The sequence below is a fragment of the Melozone crissalis genome, unplaced genomic scaffold (genome assembly GCF_028551555.1).
Source record: "Melozone crissalis strain CALT ecotype California unplaced genomic scaffold, PUWL_Pcris_2 ptg000114l_1, whole genome shotgun sequence".
Classification (NCBI taxonomy): Eukaryota; Metazoa; Chordata; class Aves; order Passeriformes; family Passerellidae; genus Melozone; species Melozone crissalis.
The window spans coordinates 2533608-2560646 of NW_026535891.1; the positions used below are offsets into that span (position 1 = coordinate 2533608).

At 56.2% G+C, this 27039-nt stretch overlaps 1 pseudogene; it reads right to left on the reverse strand.

The window, feature by feature from the left end:
- LOC128948109 (Fc receptor-like protein 5) lies at positions 1-25022 on the reverse strand (annotated as a pseudogene).
- Between the last annotated feature and the right edge of the window lie 2017 nt (positions 25023-27039).

A 27039-nucleotide genomic window follows, 5' to 3' on the forward strand; every position in this document is an offset into this window, starting at 1 on the left:
TCACAGCACATTCCCGTAGATGTCCCTGGGTTCCCGTGGTCGCCGCTGGGGTCCCCGCCGCTCTGCGTAGGTCACCTGGCGATCCTGGAGGGTGGTTGCACGGGAGGACGCTGCGAGAGACATGGGCTGTGGGATCTGGGTGGGGTATCACTCGTGGGTGACGTGTCCCTCTCCGTGTGTCCCCCCCATACTCACCCCCTGCCCTCTTGGTGACCACGACATGGGTGTACAGCACCTCCCCTTCCTCTGGGGGGGCCGGGGGATCCGGGGGGGCCCTGAGGGAATAAAGGGGATGTGTGGGAGGGGATGGGAGGTCTTGGGGGTTGGGGTAAAAGGGGATAGTGTGGTTTGAGCCCCCCACTCACCTTTCCTGCTGCTTTCTGGCAGCTGCAGAGGAAAGAGGGAAGGGGTGACTGTGGGGTCCCCAGGGCCCTGACCCCTCTCAAGATTCCTGAATCCCCACTGGACCCTCAATTCCCCTCAGGGCCCCCAAGCATCTCCGAAGCGCTCCAGAATTAATGAACATCCCCAGTGCCCTCGACCAACTCAGCCTCAAGAACCCAAAGCCCAGCAGGGACAGAGACACCCAGATACCCCCAGGGCTCCTGAAAGAACCCTCAACATTCCTGCAGGACCCTCCAGTGTCTCCCCAAACCCTTCAGGACCCCCAGACATGGTCACAATTCTGGGGCTGTGGGTGCTGCCCTATCGCTCCCCAACTCTGGGGGCTCGTACAGCTCCCTGGGACCCCCGTCCCCTCATTGTCACCCACCCATATGGTGGCACCAGTGCCAGGTCACAATGACACCCACAAGCAGGAGCAGGAAGAAAAGGGACCCACCGACCCCTGTGGCCACTGCAAGAAACAGAGGGGGACACATCAGGATCACCCATTAGCCCAGGAGACCAGCACTCCCTGGTGACCCCGTGTGACCCCACCTGTGACCCAGGGTGAGCCCGGTGTCACCTCCAGGGCCAGCTCAGGGCTGAGTGCCCAGAACACGCAGTGCCCGTCCTGTCCCAGCTGGTTGGTGGCCACGCACTGGTAGGTGCCTGAATGTCCCACATTGATGTCCCCAAGCTCCAGGAGGGGACCCCGGACCACCTCCTGCCCATTGTGCAGCCAGGTGAAGGTGACAGGGGCTGAGCCGGCCTGCACTGAGCAGCAAAGATTCATGTTGTCTCCTGCACGCACCTGGTGTGAGAGGGGACCATAGGTGATGGTGGCATTGTCCACAGGCACTGTGGGGACAGAGACAGGGCTGGCACTGGGCAGGTGGGAGGGGGTGCCGTGGGTGGGGTCACCCCCAGCCTGACGGTCCCGCTCACCTAGGACGGTGAAATTCAGGGCGTCACTCTCGGACACGCTGTCCCCGTCGCTGACCCGGCACCAGTACTGGCTGCTGTCATTGTCCCCATCTTGGTGCAGCTCCAGGTGGGGGCTGGTGCCCAGCAGTGCCCCTGAGCCCTCCTGGTGCCAGGAGAAAGACAGGGGACCTGTCCTCATGGCCACCTCACAGCTCAGCACCAGGCTGTCCCCCAGTGTCACCTGTCCCCCGGGGGGCTGCACTGACAGGGACACCGCTGGGAGTGGGACCCCTGTGGATGGACACAGAAGGGATTGGGGACCCAGGAAGGGTGGGAGACACAGGAGGGAAAGGAAGGGATTGGAGGGAAGCAGATAGGATCCCAGTGAGCAGAAGGGGACCCTCAGAGGTGTGTTGGGACCTAGGGACAATGGTAAGACCCCATGGAAAGGTGCAGAGACCCAGGCAGGGATGGGGAACCACAAGAGAGACTGAGGAGACTCAGGGAATGATTTGGGGTTTATAGATAGGCCGGAGGACCCATGGAAGGAAGGGAGAGCAGAGGGTGGAGCAGGAACCTTGGAAAGGGTGGGGAATCAAGGGAGGGATGGGAAGGACAAAGGAAGGGATGAGGGATCAGGAGGGGGAACTGGGCAGTCATGGGGGAAACCAAGAGGGACTTGGGAAATTTTGTATGACCATGGGAGGAGTAAAGAGAGGGATGAAGGATTCAGGCAGTGATAGGAAATCCTTGGAGGATGTTGGACTTCCCTGTCCCCATTGTTGCACTCACTGTGTACTGTCACTGTCATCGTCTTCGACACCCTCCACTTTGACACCCCTTTGCTCACCCGGGCCTCACAGTTTTAGTTGCCGCTGTGGTGCTGCTGCAGAAGGGACAGGGACAGCTCGGTGCCATCGCGGAGCTCCTCCAGTTTCTTGCCCTCATTGTAAAATGACACCGAGGTGACTGTGTTGTTCCACCAGCTCCGGCAGCGCAGTGTCACTGTGTCCCCCTCCAGCAGCGTCCGTGCTGGCACCTGCAGAACCAGCCTCTCTAGGGAACAGAGGGATCCTGTCGTACTTGATGGCACTGGGATCCCCCCAGTTGGGGGCACCAGGGGTCCCCAATTCCAACAGGGTTCCCCCACAGTGGGATGTTCTGGGATGTCCCCAGAGCAGGGGACAGGCTCTGGCCACACAGGAGGTGACCCATGGAGTGGAACCTACCCAGAGCCCTCGGGGTCCCTACAGGTGCCAGGCTGGGGACACCTGAAGCCCCCTCACCATCTAAGACTCTCACAGCAGGGCTACGCCCGGTGCCGGATCTGTCACAGGTGTAGGTGCCACTCTCGGTGACAGTGAGGCGGTCCTGTCCCTGCTGCCCCCAGTGCTGCCTGTCCTTGTACCAGGTGGTGGCACTGGCAGTCCCTGAGCCCTGGCAGGTCAGTGTCACCCGGTCCCACAGCACTGCCGGCCTCCAGGGGGGCTCCACCAGGAACTGGGTGGTCTGGGTACCTGCGGGTGACAGGGGACACCAGCCTGCCAGGGCCAGTGTAGGGCTGGGTACAGCAAGGTGGGGCCATGGTATCCCCTGAGGACTCACCAGGGAGGCCGAGGGTCTGGGATGGAAGGGAGAAGGGACAGGGCTGGGTGGGGGTTGGCACTGCAGAGAAAACAGCACAGGGGCAAGGGGTGTGGGGGCTGTCCCCAAACTGTCCCCATGGGGACAGCAGTTCTTGTGGGAAAGTGTGTGTCTGGGTGGTCCCCAAAAGATTTGGAGACGCAGGGGGACATGTCTGTGTCACAGCCACCCATGCACCACATCCATGTGGCACAGACACCTTGGGACCATGGACACTGAGGCCACCCTGGGCTGAGGCAGAACATGGGGACACTGTGGACACCCTGGGCATGAGGACACCACGGACACAGCCCATGCTGGCCCAGGTCACCCCCACCAGCTCATGATCCCATCCTTATGATCCCATCCCCATGGCCACATCCTCACCATTCTTGTCCCCTTCTGTCCCTGCATCCCAGTTCCCTTGTCCCTATCTCCAGAGCCCCCTGAGCCCAAAGGTGCCAGTCCCCACATTCCTGTCCCCACATCCCCAAATTCCTTCCTCCCCAAAGCCACCCTACATCCCCAGTCCCACCAAGGTCCACTGTGGGTACCATGGACTGGCTCTGCTGGCATTGGGGACCTCAGGTGACTCTGCAGCCCCCCTGTGCCTCCTGCCCTCCCCATCCCTGGGGTGTCAGGCCCGTGTCCGGGGAACTCACCCCACCGGAGCAGCTCCACCTTCCCAGCCATCCCGGTGTCCCCAGCCATGTGAACTGGCTGTCACTCGCTGCTGTGGCCACCGCTCCCCTGGCTGGCGGCTCTTTGGATGAAGGGGAAAGAAGCGAGGTCACGTCCGTCCCCATGCGTAGGTGGCCCTTGGTGGGGGCAGGGTCCCAACGAGCTGGGCACAGGCTGTGGACAAGGCTGCATAATCTGGGGACATGGTGGGGGATGGTGTTGCCAGGAGTGGGGGGCTCAGGGGATGTGGGGAACCAAGGATGGGTGTCCAGGAGAATGGTGATCCAAGGGAATTGGGGTCTCCATGCCTGGGGGGATTCAGGGATGGGGGTGCTGTGGGAACATGGTCCCCAGAAATTTGGGGTCATGGCATCTGGGTGTCAGGATTGGGGGTGCAGGGGGAAAAAGGGGACCCTTGGGAATAGGGGTTCTGGAGGAAGAAGCAGCCCATGGGATGGGATCAAGGCAATGGTGGTGCTGGGCAATGGCAGTCCTGGGATGGAGGTCCCCAGGGAGGAGAGAAACCAAGGCAATGGGGTCCCATGGTTGGGTTGCCAGGGGAATGGGAGTTTCAGGGATGGGCAGTGGCTGGGTGGGCACAGGGGTCACAGCTCCTTCCCTGGATGACTGAGATTTTGGGGTGGCCCACAGCCTAGCAAAGCCAACCTGGGGTGCTCTTTTCCTGTGCAGGCATCACATGGGGGGTCCTGGATAGCTCTGCCTCTGTGCCCTCCCCCACCCTTGAATTTTTCCTCTCTTTATTTCTCTTATTTCCCTATTTTCCTCACTTTTGTAGCAGGGGCCTTCACCCCCAGTTCCCGGCTCAGCAATCCCGGGGAGCACCTGAGCAGGGAGTAGGTTGGGGGGAGATGGGGGAGGGGAAAAATTGGGTTAAGGGTGTGCCGGGAAGGGTGGAGAGGCTGTGAGTGATGGAGGTGTTGGGCTGTGCCCTCTCAACAGTTTCACTTTCTTTTCCTTGGAAAAGAAGGAAGCGGCTGTTTGTGCTGAGAGTCAGATGGGAAAGGGAGGGGGTTCTGTCCTGGGGGTCACATCCAAGAGGGTCTTGTCCTAGGAGGATCCTGTCCCAGGAGGTGGCACATCCTGGCATGGGAGGTGTCCTGCCCCAGGGGTGGCAGTTCCAGAAATGTCCCTGCACATTCCTGGCTGGCTGCCTGTCCCAGGGGTGGCACATCCTGGGGACCCCTGTCAATGCAAAGGTGGGGCCCAGCCATGGCCCAGCCCCACTGCACAGGGATGACCATTGCCCAGCTCTGCTCTGGCCAGCCCCAGGTGGCAGCCAGCACCTGAGGGTCCCCCCTGCCCCCTTGGCTTTGATTCTGGCAGCTTTAGAGCTGCTGCAGAGGTGAGAATTCTGTGGGGGAAAAAGGCCTGCCTGTGGTTTGCTCAGCCCTGCAAGAAGAACAAAACCCAAAGGGAGCCCAAGCAGTGTCTCTGTGAGGGCCTTTGATGGTTTTCAGAGCAGGGCTGGCTGGAAACCCCCTGCAGGTGCAGCTGTGAGGGAACCAGTCTGGAAATGCAGCAACTGATTATTTTGTCCCTGTGCCCAATGGACTGAGGGTGTCCCAGAACTACTGCAAATCCCACAACAATCTGCTCAATAACCTGACCTGGACCCTCCTCCTCCTCCCTGCCTTGCCCTGGATGGACAGTGGCCGGATGCCCCGCACCCACCACAGCCGCTCTCTCACTGCCCTCCACACCTGGATGGGGAGAGAAAATAAGGTAAAGGGTTCCTGGGTTGAGACAAGGACCAGGAGAGGTCACTCATCAAATCCTGTCACGGGTGTGGTAAATAGGTATGATTCGTGCTGATAAAAATTGAAACAGCAATCAATATTGATATAGTAACTAATATCTGGAAATAATAGAATAAGTTAAAAATAGTAATGCCAAAGAGGAGAGGGAAAGGAGGGTCTCCACCCCCCTTTTCCCAGCAGATGTTTTCAAGGACCACAGGAAAGAAGCTGAAGATACCGTTGCTAAAAATAACCAAGAACCTGGTTGGGTCCAAGAAAAGGCTCATTATAAGGGACTTATTGCTTTGATATGTAGATGCACTGATACGTTAGTCTTGGCTTATATTGTACTGGCTTGGTGCGCATGTGTAACCCAAAGGTTAATTAAAGGACAACGAAGAAGACTACAGAGCCTTCATCAGTGACGACCCCCAAAGACTTGTGCGCCCACCAAACCAAGTGGTGGCGCATGCGTGGTAAAGGTGGTGAGGAGGGCGGAGACAGAAATGGGAGGAGATGGTATTGACATATGGCATATAAAGGGTGATTTTCACTTGGCAAGCTTGTACGTGAAGTGGCAAGTGTCATTGAACCCTGCCCTCCGTACCCCGCGGCTGTTTTTGCTTATGCGCTACTATTTGAACCAAATTATCCCGTGTTTATATATTTTCTAAACTATTTAATTAAAATTGTTACTACTTTTAATATTGTTTGGCCTTTTTATGATGGGATAATTGGGCAAACATAACACGGGTAAAACTGCTTATGATTTAGAGATATGAATTGAATTTATTGCTGACAAAATCAGAGCAAAATAAGGATAAGTCAAATAAACCCTTTCATACACCTTCCCCCTGTTATGAATAACTTTGTAGTCATTGGCTTTCACTATTATATTGGTTTTTTTTTCAAAGTATTTTGATACAATACAGTTTGTGATCACTTTTTAACTGCTTTTGATACACCACAATTTGTCAGCCCTTTTACCCTAATCCCTGTGTAGAACATATATTTTAGTGTGATAAATAATATAGTTTAGGCTCTCACAAAAGATCAAGATAGAGACAATGTGCTGTGTATTACAATATTACCTGTTGCAGAAGTAGCTAATGCCTTTATTTGTGTAACTAAGTGACAATGATAAGAATAACTCAGATAATTTTGTGAAATAGCTAATGTTGATTTAATGTACTGGTGGAGTATCTCATGTGTATGAGAAGAACACATTGAACAGTAGCAAGTGAAAAAACATAAAAAGAGAGAGTGCAAAGAGGAATTTACCCCTGACTCTTCCATTATCAAGAACTATCAAACCACAGAACAGGGGGACCTTTTGATGACACAAAATATGTGGATTTAATCTGCAGAATGACATGTACTTTATGAAAATGAATCAAGGGTCAAACCAAGCAAAAGGATTTCTGGAACATGTGAACTGGAAGGAATGTTTGAATATGTATAACCCTCCTGAGTATGTCTTTCACCAATACAATAAAAAGGTATGTAAGGAGAATTGTTGTAGTTAACTGGGTGCCTCTGGCAGTTGGCAAGCACCCAGCATGCTGTTTACTGTCCCTTTTATCCCTTATTAAACATTTACAAATTTTAAAGAGTGAGCCTTGTTTCTCACACAGTTTGACCAAAAAATTGAATTTTGGGTACAATAAGAGGGAAAAACGTTGTGTGTTCCCTCAGCACTGGAAGGGTAAATGAGGAGCCCTGTGGGGTGCTGTGAAGAGGAAGAAGAGACCCCTGAGGGGAATCGATGCCCCAAGTGCCCCCCAGTGACCCCGTATCACAGCACATCATCGTAGTCACGGGGGTCCTGTTGTCCCTCCTGGGGTCCCGAGAGCTCCATGTAAGTCACGTGAGAATCCCGAGGTGGGGCAGGGCTGGGGGACACCCGTGGGGGCGCTGAGAGTGACACCGGTGGTGCAGACCTGGGTGGGGGTGACACTCGTGGGTGATGTGTCCCTGTCCCCCCCCTGTACTCACCCTCTGCCCACTCGGTTCACAGCCCCCTCCTCTGGGGGGGTGATCTAAGGGGGATGGGGAGGGGGAAAGGGGAGTCCCAGCCCGAGCCCCCCACTCACCTGTCCTGGAGCTTCCTGGTGGCTGCAAGGGAAAGGGGTGGAGGTGACCAGGGGGAGCCCAGGATCCCTGAACCTTCCTGGGACCTCAGTAGCTCCAACCACCCACAGGGCCCCCAAATCCCCACTGCAGCCCCAATTCCCAATGGACCCCTGATTCCCCCTGAACACTCTGATCACCTCTGAATCTCCCAGAACTTCTGCATCACTGCAGTTCCCCCAGTCCCCCTGTTGTCCACAACACTCTGTGTCCCCAGAACCCCAAGCCTGGCAGGGAGGGGCGCCCCCAAAACACAACCACGACCCAGAAAGATCCTCCAACATCCCTGCACAGCCCTCCAGGACCTCCCCAAACACTCCAGGAGCTCCCAATGCACCACAATGTTCCTCAAAGTCCATCTGGGGATGGCCATGGAGCCCAGAAAAGACCCTCCAAATTCCCCCCAAATCCCCCTGGACCCCCAGCCGAGGTCACTGCAGGCTCAGTGTCCCCCAGCTCAGGGGCCCTGGGTGATGCTGCTCTCTGTCCCCACTCTGGGGGCTTCCCTTCACTCCAGGACCCCTGTCCCCCATTGTCACCCACTCTGGTGGTGCCACCAGTGACAGCCCCCAATGACAGCCAGTAGAAGGAGCAGGAACAGGAGGGTCCTGCCGACATTCACAGCCACTGCTGGGGACAGAGGGGGACACACTGGGGTCACCCTGAACCATGGGGGTCCTGAACACCCCAGTGACCCTGTGTGTGACCCCACCTGTAACCCCGGGTGTGCCAGGTGTCACCTCCAGGGCCAGCTGAGGGCTGAGTGCCCGGAACACGTGGTGCCCATCCTGTCCCAGCTGGTTGGTGGCCACACACTGGTAGGTGCCCAAATGTCCCACATCGATGTCTCTGAGCTCCAGGAGGGGACCTTGTGCCATCTCCTGCCCGTTGTGCAGCCAGGTGAAGGTGACAGGGGCTGACTCCATCTGCTCTGAGCAGCACAGAGTCACGTTGTCACCTGCATGCACCTGGTATGCCAGGGGACCGGTGGTGATGGTGGCATTGGTCACGGGCACTGTGGGGACAGAGACAGAGCTGGCACTGGGCAAGGTAGGATGGAGATGGGGGTACTGTGGGAGCGGTCATCCTCAGCCCAAGTGAAATAAACAGGGCCAGGAGACTTCTTCTCCTTTTTAATGCCTTTATTAAAAGTGATCAGCTCAGGATTGGGTAGCTCGACGGGTCTGCAGCATCCGTCGTCTCTCCCAGGGCGACTCAGAGGAGGAGGATATGCGCAGCTCTGTCCACAAGGGGCAGAGCTGGGGGAATCCAGTCCTCGTGGGAGCCTTTAGGGTGTGATGTCCCCGTCAGATGGTGCCCCTCCCACTCAGTCGGCCTGGTCTCACCGCCGGGGTCGACTCCCATGGTCAGGGCGAGAGTCTCCGAAGGTGTTCTGCATCTCTGCAGGCTCAGCACTCGGCTCCTCACATCCAGACATCACTCCAGCCTCTCAACTCTTATTTGACTCGTTGTTTTAGGGGTTTCTCCGTGGGTTTGGAGTTGGGGGTCCCACAAAGCATTCTGGTCCTTGGAGTCACTTTGCATAACCCCCCCCCCTCACCTTCTCAGGTGTCTTCTCCTCATGGTTCGGGAAGGTTCCCACCCTCCACTGTGTCAGAGAAGGGCCATTACCTCGCCCTAGCCAGGGCTTTTACTAATACAAAAACAACCATTAACGACAACGACCCATAATTACCATAACACAGGCAGCAGCCCAGCAGTAGTGGTAACTTTTTTCTCACAGAAAAAATCAACTGAATTTTTGTTCATAACACAAGGGTCCTGGTCTCCCAGGACAGTGACATTCAGGGGGTCACTCTCGGCCAAGCTGTCCCCGTCGCTGTCCCCACACTGGTACTGGCCGCTGTCATTGTCCCCAGCGTGGCACTGCTCCAGGTGGGGGGTGGTGCCCAGTCGTGCCCTCGAGCCCTACCAGTGCCAGGAGAAGGACAGGGGACCTCTCCCTGTGGCCACCACGCAGCTCAGCACGAGGTGGTGCCCCAGTGCCACCTGTCCCTTGAGGGGCTGCACCCACAGTGAGAGCTGGACCCCTGCGGGGAGGGGGGTGGACTGCAGGGGACAATGGGGGACTTGCGGGGGGCAGGTGGGAGAGGGGAAGGGGGACCCCACTGAGGGAGAGGCGGCGCAGAGATGGAAGGGGGCTTGGAAATGCACCCCAAGGAAGGATGAAGGGTTCAGGGACCTGTCATCTGGAGAGGAAGATGGGGAGACCCCAGGAAGGGTATGTAAACCCAGGGAGGGAATGGTGAGACCTGAGGACCATGGGGGGAGATCAGAGAGGGCTGTGGTTGAACCAGGGAGAGATGAAGGGATCCCAGTGAGGAATGGGGGGACACAGAGGGTGATCCCAGCAGTAATGAGAGGATGTGGAAAAAGATTGCAAGGAAATAGGGGGAACCCACATAGAGCTTAGGGGATCTGATGAGATACCCAGGAAAGGATGGGGACCCTGGAATTTATGGGGGAACCCAGGCAGTGTGGGGGACCCAGGGAGGCTGTGGGGGCTCCCCATGCCCATCCCCGCACTCACAGCACACTGTGATGCGGAGCTGGGCGCTGCTCTTCTGCACGGCCCCACCATTGGAGCGCACCTGGCAGCTGTAATTCCCTGAGTGGGAGACCCCCACGGCGGGCACCAGCAGCTTCGGGGACCCCTGCGGGCCCCCCACCACCTGCCCATCCTGGTAGAACAGGTGCAGGAGGGGGGGGTCGAGGCCGCAGGGGGCTGGGGGTGCTGAAGCAGCTGAGAGTCAGGGAGGACCCCACGGAGGGCTTGGGGGGACCCTCCAGAACTGGCACCAAGAAGAGCTCTGGGAAGGAGAGGGGAGGGAGATTTGTGAGCCTGAGTCCCTGGGGAGGGGCTGTGGGGATGTCAAGGTGGCAGCTGTGTGGTGCTCACCGTGCACTGTCACTGTCACTGGATCCAAGAGTGGCCATGGTGCCACCTCAGAGTCCGCCCAGCCCCTGCAGCTGTAGCGTCCACTGTGGTTCAGCTGCAGAGGGGACAGGGACAGCTCGGTCCCATTGAGGGACCTCTCGACCTCCTTGTCCCCATGGTAGAATCGCACCCCAGTGACCGACATGTTCTCCCAGAGCTGGCAGCGCAGTGTCACCGTGTCCCCCTCCAGCAGCTCCTGCGCCGGCACCTGCAGCACCAGTCGGTCTGCGGGACATGGGAGTCTTAGGATACCTGGGGCATTCCATTTTCTCAAAGAACCCACAAACTGGAACATATCCATTGCACCAGCGGTCCCTGAATCCAGAATTGGGGTCCCTCTGCTCTGAGATGCTCTGGGATGTCCCCGTGTGCCAGGGACAGGCTCTGGTCACACCAGGAGGTGACCCATGGAGCAGAGCCCACCCAGAGCCCTCGGGGTCCCCGCAGGTACCAGTCTGGAGACACCCAAACCCCCCTCACCATTTGAGACTGTCACGGGGGGGCTGAGCCCGGTGCCGGGTCTGTCACACGTGTAGGTGCCACTCTCAGTGACAGTGAACTGATTGCGTCTCTCCTGCCTCCAGCGTCGCCCGTCCTTGTACCAGATGGTGGCTGTCCCAAAGCCCTGGCAGGTCAGTGTCACCTGGTCCCACAGCACTGCTGGCCTCCAGGGGGGCTCCACGAGGAGCTGGGTGGTCTGGGCACCTGTGGGTGACAGGGGACACCAGCCTGCCAGGGCCAGGGTAGGGCTGGGGACAGCAGGGTTGGGGCCATGGCATCCCCTGAGGACTCACCAGCGAGGTCAAGGGTCTGGGCTGGAAGGGAGAAGGGACTGGGCTGGGTGAGGGTGGCATCACAGGGACATTGGCGGGGAGAGACTGGGTGTGGGGGCTGTCCATAAACTGTCATAATGTGGCAAGGACCCCTTGGGGACAGAGACACACCAACAAGCCCTTGCTCAGTTAGGATATGGGGACACATTGGACACCCAGAAATGGAAACTCAGCAGTGGTTGCAGTGGTCACCCCCACCAGTCCCATGATAGTTCCCCTAATCCCTGTCCCCCCCTTATTGTCCCCCTTCTCCTGTCCCCACAGCCCTGGTCACCTCATGCTCTGCCTCTGTGTCGGATTTTGGGGCTGTTTAGATGGTCTGGGAAAAGCCCAAGATGGCCTTGGGTCGCCCGCGTTCCAAAGGACGAGAAGAAACTTCAGATTTTTTCTCGGTCTCGGTGTTTATTAACTGCTTATCTAAAAGATTTTCTCTTGGCCTGACAGAGTTCTGCTCAGCAGTCAGCCATGGGCACACACTGAGAGCCCCTGGGGCGGCCACCTATCTTTATACCCGGAGTTACGTATACAATATTTATCATTTTTCTCCAATACCCTCTACCCTTATTAACCAGTGCACTTTTAGTAAAGACCAATCCCAAAGTGCCAACATCACCACAGAAGATGGAGGCCTAGAGGAAGAAGAAGAAGGAGAAGGGCACGCCCCAATTCCTCCATCTTACTTCTCTAGACCCCCCTGTACAGAAATCTTAAACTCTTTATCTCACACTCCAATTAACTTATCCCTTCACCATTCACCCCGGTGAAATCCTCCTGTCCTCATACTGATGTCATCTCCCCTGTGGGATCAAAGTCCAGCCACCAGACATTTCTGGCAACATTCCAGGACTCCCGAGCCCCCCAGGGGTGGTCTCGTTCACCCTGCACCCCAGTTCTGAGAGACTGAGATCCCACACCTCTGTGGCCTTACAGGACCTCAGGGGACCCTGCAGCCCCCCTGTGACCTCTCCCCACCTGTGGGATTTCTGGGCTGTTCAGATGGTCTGGGGAAAAGCCCAAAGATGGCCTTGGGCCCCCGGGTTCGAAAGGACGAGAGGAAACTTCAGATTTGTTCTTGGTCTTGGTGTTTATTAATTGCTTATCTAAAAGATTTTCTCTTGGCCTGACAGAGTTCTGCTCAGCAGTCAGCCATGGGCACACACTGAAAGCCCCTGGGGCGGTCACCTATCTTTATACCCGGAGTTACGTATACAATATTTATCATTTTTCTCCAATACCCTCTACCCTTATTAACCAGTGTTCCCCTAGTAAGGTCCAATCCTGGAGTGCCAACATCACCACAGAAGATGGAGGCCTAGAGGAAGAACAAGAAGGAGAAGGGCACGCCCCAATCCCTCCATCTTGCCTCTCTAGACCCCCCTGTACAGGGATCTTAAACCCTGTATCTCACACTCCAATCAACTTGTCCCTTCACCATTCACCCCAGTGAAATCCTCCCGTCCTCATACTGATGTCATCTCCCATGTGGGATCAAAGTCCAGCCACCAGACATCTCTGGCAGCATTCCAGGACTCCCGAGCCCCCCAGGGGGGGTCTTGCTCACCCTGCGCCCCAGTTCTGAGAAACTGAGATCCCACATCTCCCCCTTCTGTTTGCACCAAAAGGATCTTTTTCGCCATCCGATTCATTGCATGTTTTAAACATGCAGATATGCATGGGACAACAAGTATGAGGACTAGGAGAACTATTAAAATATAAAACCCTATTTTTAAGATTCCTCTCCAAATGGGAGAGATGTCAAAGAATTCTGCCAATTGATCGATCCATGATCCTGTGATCTCACCAAGCTTATTTATGCTGTCCTTTATATTTTTGATATTTTCATGAATTGACTTTGAATGATCTGAGAGATTCATGCAGCACATCCCTTCGAACTCTTCACACCCATGTCCATGAGCGAGCAATAGATAATCGATTGCTGCTCTATTTTGAAGAGTCGCCTGTCTCACACTACTGACGTCTTTTAACATATCATCCAGTGTGACAGACACAGACCGCGCATGTTTGCTCAACCAACAACCCATGCGGTCGATCTGAGTCAAGGCCACCCCCGATGCTGTCTGAGGTGAGAAGATTGCTGTAGCAATACTCGTTTTCTTGTCCCAAGAAAACATTTCATCATTGCAATCTGCTGCATATTGCTGTATTGATCTTTTTTCTCTGTGCCTTCCCTCTCTTAACATGTTCAAATCAGGCGAAAGCATTGAAATTTCCCCAATGCTGCATGGACCTCCCGTGGCATTAGCAGGAATGCCGTGCCAAATTCTCTCCCCGCAAATTAAGAACAGACCCCGCGGCAATTGCACCGGAACTTGGATCGACCCTTTGGTAGTTCTCTTTGTATATTTACACCAAGCTGAGGCATTCTTATAAAATTCATGAGTGGGAGTTAAATCAATAGTTTTCACCTTTGTGACTTTCGGAGCTTCAAACTGCATGCAGAGTCTCATTGTCATGGACCCAAAAATCTCCAATTCCTGAGGTTCTGTAGAAGCCACAGGAAGCAGGTGTGTCCAAGCACACCACTCTTATATAGGATTTTTAATGACCTGCGAAATGTTAATTGCAGAGTGCCCTGGAACTGGCCATTGGTCCACTGGCAACCCAACCATGCATGCTGAAAACGGTTTACCTGGTCTTGAATGTGTCAGGCAGATGCTGTCTAAATTCGCTGCCCGAGCTAAAGCCTCCCATACATTTTGCCTTGGTTGACTAACAGGTAAATCTCCCCCACTGCTTACTGCAATGAATGAAAGAACGATGCACATAAGCATCATGAAACCCATTACTTCGCTTTTGTGTGAAAACCCCCCAGAGTCCTTGGTTTCTTTTTTATTTCTCTTCTGGGTCGTTTTTCGCAGTCTGAGTCTCGACTTCTGTCTGAGTACTCGTCTCTTTGTTTCTTGGATCAGCATTCTCGTGTTCTCGCGTTCGGAATGGTTTCAAGTGCCGCGCTGACACCCACTTCAGACCTCGATCTGTGGAGATACAAGCGAAACCCTTTCCCCAAGTGATTAGTCTGAAAGGACCCTCTATTTGTCCGGTCTCTGGGTTCCTGATCAAAACTAAAGGATTTTCCCTTTAGCTTTGCCTGCGTGTTGTTTAGAAAATGTCTCACGATCGGTGGATCAGATGGATAATCCCTTTGTTGTGTTAACATTGTTTTCTTCGAGGTGCTTCTCTTTTTATATGTTGTTGGAAAAAATTGCTGCATTGTTGCAGTCTCGCCACGAGATGGCGCTGTGGCTCCGCCGAGCCGACCCGGCATGTCGTGCACTTCTGCCCTCCTGCCACTAGGTGGCGCTGTCACCGGCCTCCCTGGCTCGGATGACGGTGCAATCTCGACTGCCCCACTTCCTCTTCCGGCTCGGCGTCTCCCATGAAGGGAAGGAACTGAAACTCCGAGGCTCGGGACCAAAGGCGCCAGATCTGGAGACGGAGTGGAGCCCTGGGACGTAGAATCCCTAGCACGGCCCCTCCTCACCCGCGACGTCACAGGGGACCGGGCTCGGGCCCGCCCGCGTCTTACTCTCTGCGCGTGCGTACTCTCTGAGCTACTTCCGGTGTCCCCCAAGGTGACGTCATCATCGTCTCCCCCCTGTTTCACCTCCGAGGTTCCCGCCCCTCGGTCTGTCCCGGAATCCGACCCCTCCTCCTCTGACGTTGTGTTCGCCTCTCCCGCCGGCACCCCGGCTCTACCCGCGATTCGAGCTGACCGTCGCACCGGCTCTGACGTCACACCCGCGCGCCTCCTGCGTCCCACCGCGGCGGCCCTCTGAGGCTGCGAATTTTCCCTCAGCCCGCCTTCCGCGTTCGCGTGTGAGTCTACACCCCGGTTTTTGCGAGTTTCGCCCTCCGCGCGCGTGTCCTCATCCTCACCCGCGCTGCTCGCGTTTGCCGCCGCCGCCGCGTCGCCGCTTTCACCGCGAACAGGCCCCTCCCCCGATCCCTTATCTTCCTGCTCCCCCCCTTCTGCTCCTGACTCCTCCACACTCTCTGGAGTTTCAGGACGCCCTTGGGGTTTGTTGCATTTTTTGATCGGGGGTTTTAATATTTTTTCCCGCTCTCTTTTTTCGAGAGCCCCTTCCCCCTGGCCTTTCAAAGCCAGAGCAATTTTTTTCCCGGAGCTCTGCCGCTCCGCCCCCTTCTCTGAGAATACCGCAGCTTCTCGCTGCTTTTCCAGTCTTTTAGACTGCACTGAAATACCTTGTAACATGATTCTTGCCGGCGAGAGTAGCTTTAACGCTGTCTCATCTTTTTTTGTTGCTAAAATATATAAATGCCTATTAATCTCTTGCCAAAACCCGACTTCGAACAAAAGATATGTTTCTGCAAGTGGGTAATTGAGCCTTGCCCATAATAACAGCTGTTTTAATTCTTTCTTTGGGATCCCTTCTGTATATAATTCTGCTACACTTTGTAAGGTGGATAAGATTTCCCGTTGTTCTTGGGAGAGTGTTGCCCCCATAATATTATTTTGGCCTTCTTACCGAATCCGTCGTCAGCGTGGTCTGGAGGCCCTTGTTCTCCGTCCAGCAGATCACGAGGGATGGATCAGAGGCGCCTTTCTGGTCCCAGTCCAGGCCGCTCTGCTACGAGCTGTCTTCAGCAGAAGCTGAGAGATGGAGTTTCTCAGTGACTGCTGATTTTTGCAGCTTCTCCCGGCCGGTTTTTTCTTTTTCTTCTTTCTTTCTTCAGGCTTCCCTCCTCTGGAGTTATCAGTGCTGTTCTCTTGGCTCTTCAGCTCTTCAGGGCTTTCCCCCCCCCGAAAGGTTTGGTGGGAGATAGCCCGCACAGCGGACGCCAATTGTGGGATTTCTGGGCTGTTCAGATGGTCTGGGGAAAAGCCCAAAGATGGCCTTGGGCCCCCGGGTTCGAAAGGACGAGAGGAAACTTCAGATTTGTTCTTGGTCTTGGTGTTTATTAATTGCTTATCTAAAAGATTTTCTCTTGGCCTGACAGAGTTCTGCTCAGCAGTCAGCCATGGGCACACACTGAAAGCCCCTGGGGCGGTCACCTATCTTTATACTCGGAGTTACGTATACAATATTTATCATTTTTCTCCAATACCCTCTACCCTTATTAACCAGTGTTCCCCTAGTAAGGTCCAATCCTGGAGTGCCAACATCACCACAGAAGATGGAGGCCTAGAGGAAGAACAAGAAGGAGAAGGGCACGCCCCAATCCCTCCATCTTGCCTCTCTAGACCCCCCTGTACAGGGATCTTAAACCCTGTATCTCACACTCCAATCAACTTGTCCCTTCACCATTCACCCCAGTGAAATCCTCCCGTCCTCATACTGATGTCATCTCCCCTGTGGGATCAAAGTCCAGCCACCAGACATCTCTGGCAGCATTCCAGGACTCCCGAGCCCCCCAGGGGGGGTCTTGCTCACCCTGCGCCCCAGTTCTGAGAGACTGAGATCCCACACCCACCAGTCTCTGCCATCCCCAGGGTGTCAGGCCCGTGCCCAGGGCACTCACCCCACCGGAGCAGCTCCACCTTACCGGCCATCCCGCTGTCCCCAGCCATATGCACTGGCTGTCACTCGCTGCTGTGGCCACCGCTCCCCTGGCTGGCGGGTCTTCGGATGAAGGGGAAGGAAGTGAGGTCACGTCTGTCCCCATGTGTAGGTGGCCCTTGGTGGGGGCAGGGTGGCCACAAGCTGGGCACAGGATGGGGACATGGAGGGGCATGGTGTTGCCAGGAGTGGGGGGTTCAGGGGATGTGGGGAAGCAAGGATGGGTGTCTAGCAGAATGGGGGTCAAGGGGAATTGGGGTCTCCATGCCTGGGGACATTCAGGGATGGGGGTGCTGTGGGAACATGGTTTATATAGTTTAGGCTCTCCCAAAAGATCAAGATAGAGACAATGTGCTGTGTATTACAACATTAACTGTTGCAGAAGTAGCTAATGCCTTTATTTGTGTAACTAAGTGACAATGGTGAGAATAAGTAAAATAATTTTGTGAAACAGCTAATGTTGATTTAATGTACTGGTGGAGTATCTCATCTGTATGATAGGAACACATTGAAAAGTAGCAAATAAATAAACATCAAAAGAGAGAATGCAAAGAGGAATTTGCCACTGACCGTTCCATTATCAAGAACTGTCAAACCACAGAACAGGAGGGCCTTGTGAGGACATGAAATATATAAATTTAATCTGCAGGATGACATGTACTTTATGAAAATGAATCAAGGGTCAAACCAAGCAAAAGAATTCACAGAACATGTGAACGGGAAAGAATTTGAATTTGTATAATCCTCCTGAGTATGTATTTCACCAATACATTGCAAAGCTCTGTAAAGAGAATTGCTGTAGTTATCCATGGTCATCTGGCAGTTTCCAAGCACCTGGCATGCTGTTTACTGTCCATTTTATCCCTTATAAATCATTTACAAATTTTAAAGAGTGAGCCTTGTTTCTCACGCAGTTTGACCAAAAAACTGAATTTCGGGTACAATAAGAGGGAAAACCGTTGTGTTCTCCCCCAGCACTGGGAGGGGGAATGAGGAGCCCTGTGGGGTGCTGTGAAGAAGAAGAAGAGACCCCTGAGGGGAATCAATGCCCCCCAGTACCCCAAGTGCCCCCAGTGTCACAGCACATCATCATAGTCACGGGGGTCTCGCTGTCCCTCGTGGGGTCCCGAGAGCTCCATGTTGGTCACTTGTGGATCCCGAGGTGGGGCAGGGCTGGGGGACACCCGTGGGGGCGCTGAGAGTGACACTGGTTGTGGGGACCTGGGTGGGGGTGACACATGTAGGTGATGTGCCCCAGTGCCCCCCTGTACTCAACCTCTGCCTACTCGGTTCACAGCCCCCTCCTCCGGGGGGGGTGGGGCTAAGGGATTTAGGGAGGGGGAAAGAGGAGTCCCGGACCGAGCCCCCCAACTCACCTGTCCTGGAGCTTCCTGGTGGCTGCAAGGGAAAGGGGAGGAGGTGACCGTGGGGACACAGGGACCCCCGAACCTTCCTGGGACTTCAGCTGCTCCAATCACCCATGGAGCCCCCAAATCCCCAATGCAGTTCTGATTACCAATGGACCCCTGATTCACCCCAGACACTCTGAGCACCCCTGAACCCCCCCAGAACTTCTGCACCACTGCAGTGCCCCCAACCCCCCTGGTGCCCCCAACCTGCTGGGTCCGCAGAACCCCAAGCCTGGCAGAGAGGGCCACCCCTAAACTCCCCCAGGAAAAAAGAAGGATCCCCCAACATCCCTGCACAACCCTCTAGGACCTCCCCAAACCCTCCAGGAGATCCCTGTGCCACCCCAATGTTCGTCAAAGCCCACCCAGGGAACGCCTTGGAGCCCAACCAAGACCTTCCACATTCCCCCCAAATCCCCCAGGACCCACAGACAAGGTCATTGCGGGCTCAGTGTCCACCAGCTCAGGGGCCCTGGGTGCTGCTGATCTCTGCCCCCACTCTGGGGCTGCCCCTCACCCCAGGACCCCAATCCTCCCCATTGTCACCCACCCCGGTTGTGCCACCAGTGACAGCCCCCGATGACAGCCAGGAGCAGGAGCAGGAACAGGAGGGTCCTGCCGACATTCACAGCCACTGCTGGGGACAGAGGGGACACACTGAAGTGACCCTGAACTATAGGGGCCCTGAACACCCCGGCGACCCCATGTGACCCCACCTGTGATCCAGGATGAGCCAGATGTCACCTCCAGTGCCAGGCAAGGGCTGAGCGCCTGGAACACACGGTGCTCGTCCTGTCCCAGCTGGTTGGTGGTCACGCACTGGTAGGTGCCCAAATGTCCCACATCAATGTTCCTGAGCTCCAGGAGGGGACCCCAGGCCATCTCCTGCCCATTGTGCAGCCAGGTGAAGGTGACAGGGGCTGAGCCCACCTGCACCGAGCAGCGCAGGGTCACGTTGTCACCTGTATGCACCTGGTGTGACAGGGGACCTGGGGTGATGATGACATTGGCCACAGGAACTGCGGGGACACAGACAGGACAGAGGGTGATGGTGGCATTGGCCACAGGCACTGCAGGGACACGGACAAGGCTGAGGCCACAGGGAGGGGCTGGCAGCTAGTGTGGAGGGATAGGGACTGAGGAATCGGTGTGAATGGGGATGTTGGGGATGGGGTTACACTATGGAGATATGAGAGGTCACAGGGGAGAAGCGAGGGGACACAAGGAAGGTGTCTTGGGGACATGGAGGTGCCCAACCAAAGGACCTGGGTGGGGTTTGGGCGCTCCTCGAGCCCATCCCCACACTCACTGTGCACCGTGATGTGGAGCCGGGAGCTGCTCTACGACATGGGCCCCTCTCAGAGCGCACCTCACAGCTGTAATTCCCTGAGTGGGAGACCCGTACGGCAGGACCAGCAACTGTGGGGATCCCAGTGGGCCCCCCACCACCTGCCCGTCCTGGTAGAACATATGCAGGAGGGGTACTGGGGCCTGCAGGGGGCTGGGGGTGCTGCAGCAGCTGAGAGTCAGGGCGGACTGCTGAGGAGGCTGGGGGGGGACCCTCCAGCACCGGCACCAGGAAGAGCTCACGGCAGGAGAGGGGAGGGGGATTTGTGGGCCTGAATCCCTGGGGAGAGGCTTTGGGGATGTCAGGGTGGTGGCTCTGGGGTGCTCACCATGCACTGGCACTGGCACTGGTGCTGAATCCTTCCACCCCCAGGATCCCACCTGGCCCCTGCAGCGATAGCTGCCGCTGTCATTCAGCTGCAGAGGGGACAGGGACAGCTCGGTCCCATTGCGGATCCCTCCCAGTTCCTTCTCCTCAGGGTAGAAGGACACCAAGGTGACTGTGTGATTCAGCCTGCCCCGGCAGTGCAGTGTCACCGTGTCCCCCTTCAGTAGCGACCGCGCCGGTACCTGCAGCACCAGATAGTCTGGGGGACAGAAGGGTCCTGTCAGACCTGATTGCACTGGGACTGCCCCATTGTGTCACACACAGCACACCAGGGGTCCCCAGTTCCAACACTGGCGTCTCCCACTCTTGTGACCCATGCAGCGTAACCCACCCAGAGCCCTTGGGTTCCCCGCGGGTACCAGCCTGGGGACACCCAAACCCCCCTCACCATTTAAGACCCTCACGGCAGAGCTGCGCCCAGTGCCAGTTCTGTCACACATATAGGTGCCAATCGCAGTGACAGTGATGTTGCTGCGTCCCTCCTGCCACCAGTGCTGCCCATTCCTTGTACCAGGTGGTGGCACCGGTGGACCCCGAGTCCTGGCAGGCCAGTGTTACAGGGTCCCACCACACTGCTGGCCTCCAGGGGGGCTCCACCAGGAGCTGGATGGTCTGGGCACCTGCAAGTGACAGGGGACACCAGCCTGCCAGGGCCAGCGTGGGGCTAGGGACAGCAGGGTGGGGACATGGCATCCCCCGAGGACTCACCAGTGAGGCCGAGGTTCTGGGCTGGAAGGGAGAAGGGATAGGGCTGGGTGGGGGTGGCACTGCAGGGATAGCAGCACCTGGGCTACAGGGGGTGTGGGGACTGTCCCCAAACCATCCCCATGGTTACACCATTTCTTGTGAGAAATTGTGTCTGGGTTGTCCCCAAAAGTTTTGTTGTGGCAGGGGAACATGTCTGTGTCACAGCCACCCGGTGCACCACATCCCTGTGGCACAGACACCTTGGGGACAGGAACAGTGAGGGCCCCCTGGGCTAAGGCAGAACATGGGGACACTGTGGAAACCCCGGGCAGAAAGACACCACGGACACAGCCCATGCTGGCCCAGGTCACCCCCACCAGCTCATGATCCCATCCCCATGATCCCATCCCCATGGCCACATCCTCACGGTTCTTGTCCCCTCCAGTCCCTGCATCCCAGTTCCCTTGTCCCTATCTCCAGAGCGACCTGAGCCCAAAGGTGCCAGTCCCCACATTCCTGTCCCCACATCCCCATCCCCAAATTCCTGACCCCTCTTCCTATCCCCAAAGCCACCCTACATCCCCAGTCCCACCAAGGTCCACTGTGGGTACCATGGACTGGCTCTGCTGGCCTTGGGATCTCAGGGGACCCCGCAGCCCCCCTGTGCCCCCTCTCTAACCCCAGGGTGTCAGGCCCGTGCCCAGGGCACTCACCCCACAGGAGCAGCACCACCTTCCCGGCCATCCCAGTGTCCCCAGCCATGTGAACTGGCTGTCACTCGCTGCTGTGGCCACCGCTCCCCTGACCGGCGGCTCTTCAGATGAAGGGGAAGGAAGCGAGGTCACATCCGTCCCTACATGGAGATGGCCCTTGGTGGGGGCAGGGTGGCCACAAGCTGGGCACAGGCTGGGGACATGGTGGGGATGCCGCTGCCAAGAGTGCAGGGCTCAGGGGATGTGGGGAACCAAGGATGGGTTTCCAGGTGAATGGGGGTCTCCATGCCTGGGGACATTCAGGGATGGGGGTGCTGTGGGAACAGGGTTCCCATCTATTTGGGGGCATGGCATGTGGGTGCCAGGATTGGGGGTGCATGGGGAAAAAGGGGACCCTTGGGAATAGGGGTTCTGGGGGAAGAAGCAGCCCATGGGATGGGATCAAGGCAATCGTGGTGCTGGGCAATGGCAGTCCTGGGATGGAGGTCTCCAGGGAGGAGAGAAACCAAGGCAATGGGGATCCCATGGTTGGGTTGCCAGGGGAATGGTGCTTCCAAGCATGGGCAGTGGCTGGGTGGGCACGGGGATCTCAGCTCCTTTCCAGGGTACTTCAGATTTTGGAATCACCCAGGGCCCAGCAAAACCTGCCTTGGGTGCTTGTTTCCTGTGCAGGCATCACATGGGGGTCCTGATTAGCTCTGTTTCTGTGCCCGCCCCTGCCTGTGAGTTTTTCCTCTATTTATTTCTATCTTTTCTTATTTTCCTCACTTTTGTGCCAGGTGCCCTCCACCCCTTTTCCTGGCTCAGTAATCCCTGAGAGCACCTGAGGATGTAACGGGTTGGGGGCATCCAGGAAAGGAGGAAAATGGGGAGTGGGGGGTGCAGGGAAAGTTGGGGAGTGTGTGGGGGACAGAGATGTTGGGCTGTGCCCCCTCAACACTTTCACTTTCCTTTTCCTGGACAAGAAGGAAGAGGCCGTTTGTGCTGAGAGTCAGATTGAGAATGCCTGGGCAGGCGGTTCTGTCCTGGGGGGGCACATCCCGTGGTTCCTGTCCTAGGAGGATCCTGTTCCAGGGAGTGAGACATCCTGGCATGGGGAGGTCCTGTCCCGGGGATGGTAGTCCCAGAAATATCCCTGCACACTCCTGGCTGGGTGCCTGTCCCAGGGGTGGCACATCCTGGGGACCCCTGTCAATGCAAGGGTGGGGCCCAGCCATGGCCCAGCCCCATTGCACAGGGATGGCCATTGACCAGCTCTGCTCTGGCCAGCCCCAGGGGGCAGCCAGCAACTGAGGGTCCCCCCTGCCCCCTTGGCTTTGATTCTGGCATCTTTAGAGCTGCTGCAGAGGTGAGAATTCTGTGGGTGGAAAAAGGCCTGCCTGTGGTTTGCTCAGCCCTGCAAGAAGCACAAAACCCAAAGGGAGCCCAAGCAGTGGCTCTGCAAGGGCCCTTGATGGTTTTCAGAGCAGGGCTGGCTGGAAACACTCCCTGCAGGTGCAGCTGTGAGGGAACCAGCCTGGAAATGCAGCAATTGATCATTTTGTCCCTGTCCCCAAGGGACTGAGAGAGCCCCAGAGCTACTGCAAATCTCACAACAATCTTCTCAACAACCTGACCTGGACCCTCCTCCTCCTCCCTGCCTTGCCATGGATGGACAGTGGCCGGATGACCCGCACCCACCACAGCCGCTCTCTCACTGCCCTCCACACCTGGATGGGGAGAGAAAATTGAGCAAAGGGTTCCTGGGTTGAGACAAGGACCAGGAGAGATCACTCATCAAATCCTGTCAGGGGCAAATCTGCCTCCGAATTAGAGATATGAATTGAATTTATTGCTGACAAAATCAGAGCAGGATAAGGAGAAGTCAAATAAATGCTTCAATACTCCTTCCCCCTGTTATGGATGACTATGTAGTCTTTGGTTTTCACTATTTTATTGGGTGTGTGCAAATTATTTTGATACAATACAGTTTGTAATCAGTTCTTAACTGCTTTTGGTACACTACAGTTTGTCAGCCTTTTTACTCTAATGTCTGTGTAGAATATATATTTCAATGTGATAAATATATTATAGTTTAGGCTCTCCCAAAATATCAAAATAGAGACACTATGCTGCGTATTACAACATTAACTGTTGCAGAAGTAGGTAAAGCCTTTTTTGGGTAACTAAGTGACAATGGTGAGAATAACTCAAATAACTTTGTGAAATAGCTAATGTTGATTTAATGTACTGGTGGAGTTTCTCATCTGTACAGGAACACATTAAAAAGTAGCAAGTGAAAAAACATGAAAAGAAAGAATGCAAAATGGAATTTACCACTGACCGTTCAGTTATCAAGAACTGTCAAACCACAGAATAGGGGGGCATTGTGAGGACATAAAATATATAAATTTAATCTGCAGTATGGCACGTAATTTATGAAAATGAATCAAGGCTCAAACCATGTAAAAGGATTTCTGTAACACGTAAACTGGAAAGAATGTTTGAATATGTATAACTCTTCCAATTAAATATTTAACAATATATACAGTGAAAAGGTATGGAAGAGGAATTGTTGTAGATAACGATGTACCTCTGTCAGTTGCCAGGCATGCAGCATGCTGTTTAATGTCCCTTTTATTTTTTATTAAACATTAAAAATGTTAAAGAGTGAGCCTTGTTTCTCACAGTTTAATCAAAAGCATCATTTTGGGTACAGTAAGAGGGAAAATTGTTGTGTGCTCCATCAACACTGGGAGAAGGAAGGAGGAGTCCAAGGGGTCCTCTGAAGGGGAATAAGAGACCCCTGAGGGGAATTGATGCGCCCAGTGCCCCCCTGTGCCCCCAGTGTCACAGCAAGTCATCATAGTCATGGGGGTCCCGCTGTCCCTCGTGGGGTCCTGACAGCTCTGCGTTGGTCACTTGTGGATCCTGAGGTGGGGCAGGGCTGGGGGACACCCGTGGGGGCCCAGAGAGTGACAGCAGTTGTGGACATCTGGGTGGGGGTGACACCCGTGTGTGACGTGTCCCTGTCCCCCCCAAAATCTCCCGCTGCCCACTCAGTGCCCACGATGTTGTTGAGCACAGCCCCCTCATCTGGGGGGGTCTGAGGGGGATGGGGGGGGCTCGGGGTGGTGTCTGGGGAGGGGGAAAGGGGAGTCCCAGCCCGAGACCCCCACTCACTTGTCCTGGAGCTTCCTGGGAACTCCAGGAAGGGAAAGGGGAGTGGGTGACCGTGGGGACACCGGGACCCCTGATTCTTCCCGGGACCTCGGCAGATCCAACGACCCACGGGACACCCAAATCGCCACAGTAGCCCTGGTTCCCACCGGATCCCGGATCTCTGCCCCCACTCTGGGGTCTTCCCCTCAGTCCAGGACCCCCATCACCCCCCCATTGTCACCCACTCCGGTGATGTCACCAGTGACAGCCCCCGATGACAGCCAGGAGCAGGAGCAGGAACAGGAGGGTCCTGTCGACATTCACAGCCACTGCTGGGGACAGAGGGGGACACATCGAGGTCACCCTGAACCCTGGGGGTCCTGAGCACTCTGGTGACCCCGTGTGAACCCACCTGTGAGCAAGGGTGAGCCAGGTGTCACCTCCAGGACCAGCTCTGGGCTGGGTGCCCGGTACACACGATGCCCATCTGCCTCATTGGTGGCCATGCACTGGTAGGTGCCCGAATGTCCCACATCGATGTACCTGAGCTCCAGGAGGGGACCCCGAGCCGCCTCCTGCCTGTTGTGCAGCCAGGTGCAGATGAGAGGGGCTGAGCCCACCTGCACTGAGAAGCGCAGGGTTTGGGGGTCACCTGCACGCAGCTGGTGTTACAGGCGACTGGGGGTGATGGTGGCATTGGCCACGGGCACTGCGGGGACACAGACAGGGCTGAGGCCAAAGGGAGGGGCTGGTAGCCAGTGTGGGGGTATAGGGACAATGGGATGGGTGTGATGGGGAATGTCAGGGATGGGGTGACACCACAGAGGGGTTAGGGGACACAGAACAGGGGTGGAGGGACCAAAGAAACATTTCAGGGGGACATGGAGGTCCTCAGGCAGGGCATCCGAGGAGGCTGTGGGGGCTCCCTGTGCCCATCCCTGCACTCACTGCGCACTGTGATGCAGAGCTGGGCGCTGCTCTTCCACACAACCTCCCCTCAGAGCGCACCTGGCAGCTGTAATTCCCTGAGTTAGAGACCCCCATCGGCAGGCACCAGCAGCTGCGAGGACCCCTGTGGGCCCCCCACCACCTGCCCATCCTGGCAGAACACGTGCAGGAGGGGGGCTCAGGGCTGCAGGGGGCTGGGGGTGCTGAGGCAACTGAGAGTGAGGGGGACCCTTCGGTGGGCTTGGGGGGACCCTCCAGCACCGGCACCGAGAAGAGCTCAGGGAAGGAGAGGGGAGGTGAGGACTGTGACTCTGAGTGCTCTGGAAAGGGGCTTTGGGATGTGAGGAGATTGGAGTTCCAGCCATGAGGCTGCTCAACATGCACTGTCACTGTCACTGCTGCTGACCGAGCTATATAGGACCCCCCCCTCAGATCCTTCTCGTCCTGGTAAAATCGCACCGCATTGACCATGTTGTTCAACCAGCCCCAGCAGCGCAGTGTCACCGTGTCCCCCTCCACCAGTGCCTGTGCTGGCACCTGCAGCACCAGATCATCTGTGGGACAGGAGGGTCCCATCTCGTTGAGAGGCTCAAGACAGCTTCGAGGTGGGTGCCCCTGGCACCAGGGACATCTGGGTGCACTGGGATGAACTGGGATGCACTGGGATGTCCAGGTGTCCTGAGGACAGGCTCTTGTCCTCAGAGCCATGGGGTGTGAGGCCACCCACCAACTGCAGCCGACCCAGACTTGTCAGGGGCCACCTGAATCATTAAAGATCCCCCCTCACCTTTTGAGACTGTCACGGGGGGGCTGCGGCCGGTGCCAGGTCTGTCACACGTGTAGGTGGCACCCTCAGTGACAGTGAAGTGGTCATGTCCCTCCTGCCACCAACGCTGCCCATCCTTGTACCAGGTGGTGGTGCTGGTTGTCCCCAAGTCCTGGCAGGTCAGTGTCACCCAGTCCCACAGCACTGCCGGCCTCCAGGGGGGCTCCACCAGGAGCTGGGTGGTCTGGGCACCTGCGGGTGACAGGGGACACCAGTCTGCCAGGGCCACTGTGGGGCTGAGGACAGCAGGGTGGGGAAATGGCATCCCCCCAGGACTCACCAGAGGAGCCGAAGGTCTGGGCTGGAAGGGAGAAGGGATAGGGCTGGTTGGGGGTGGCACTGCAGGGATAGCAGCACGGGAGCACGGGTTGTGGGGACTGTCCCCAAACTGCCTCCATAGGGACAGCAGTTCTTTTGAGAAAATGTGTCTGGGCGGTCCCCAATAGATTTAGGGAGGCAGAGAGACACATCTGTGTCACAGTCACCTGTGCACAACATCCATGTGGCACAGACACCTTGGGAACAAGGACACCAAGGCCAGCCTGGGCTGAGGCAGAACATGGGGACACTGAGGACACCCTGGGCACAAGGACACTATGGAAACAGCCCATGATGGCCAAGGACACCCCCACCTGCTCATGATCCCATCCCCATGATCCCATCCCCATGGCCACATCCTCACCATTCTTGTCCCCTTCTGTCCGTGTATCCCAATTCCCTTGTCACTATCCCCAGAGCTACCTGAGCCC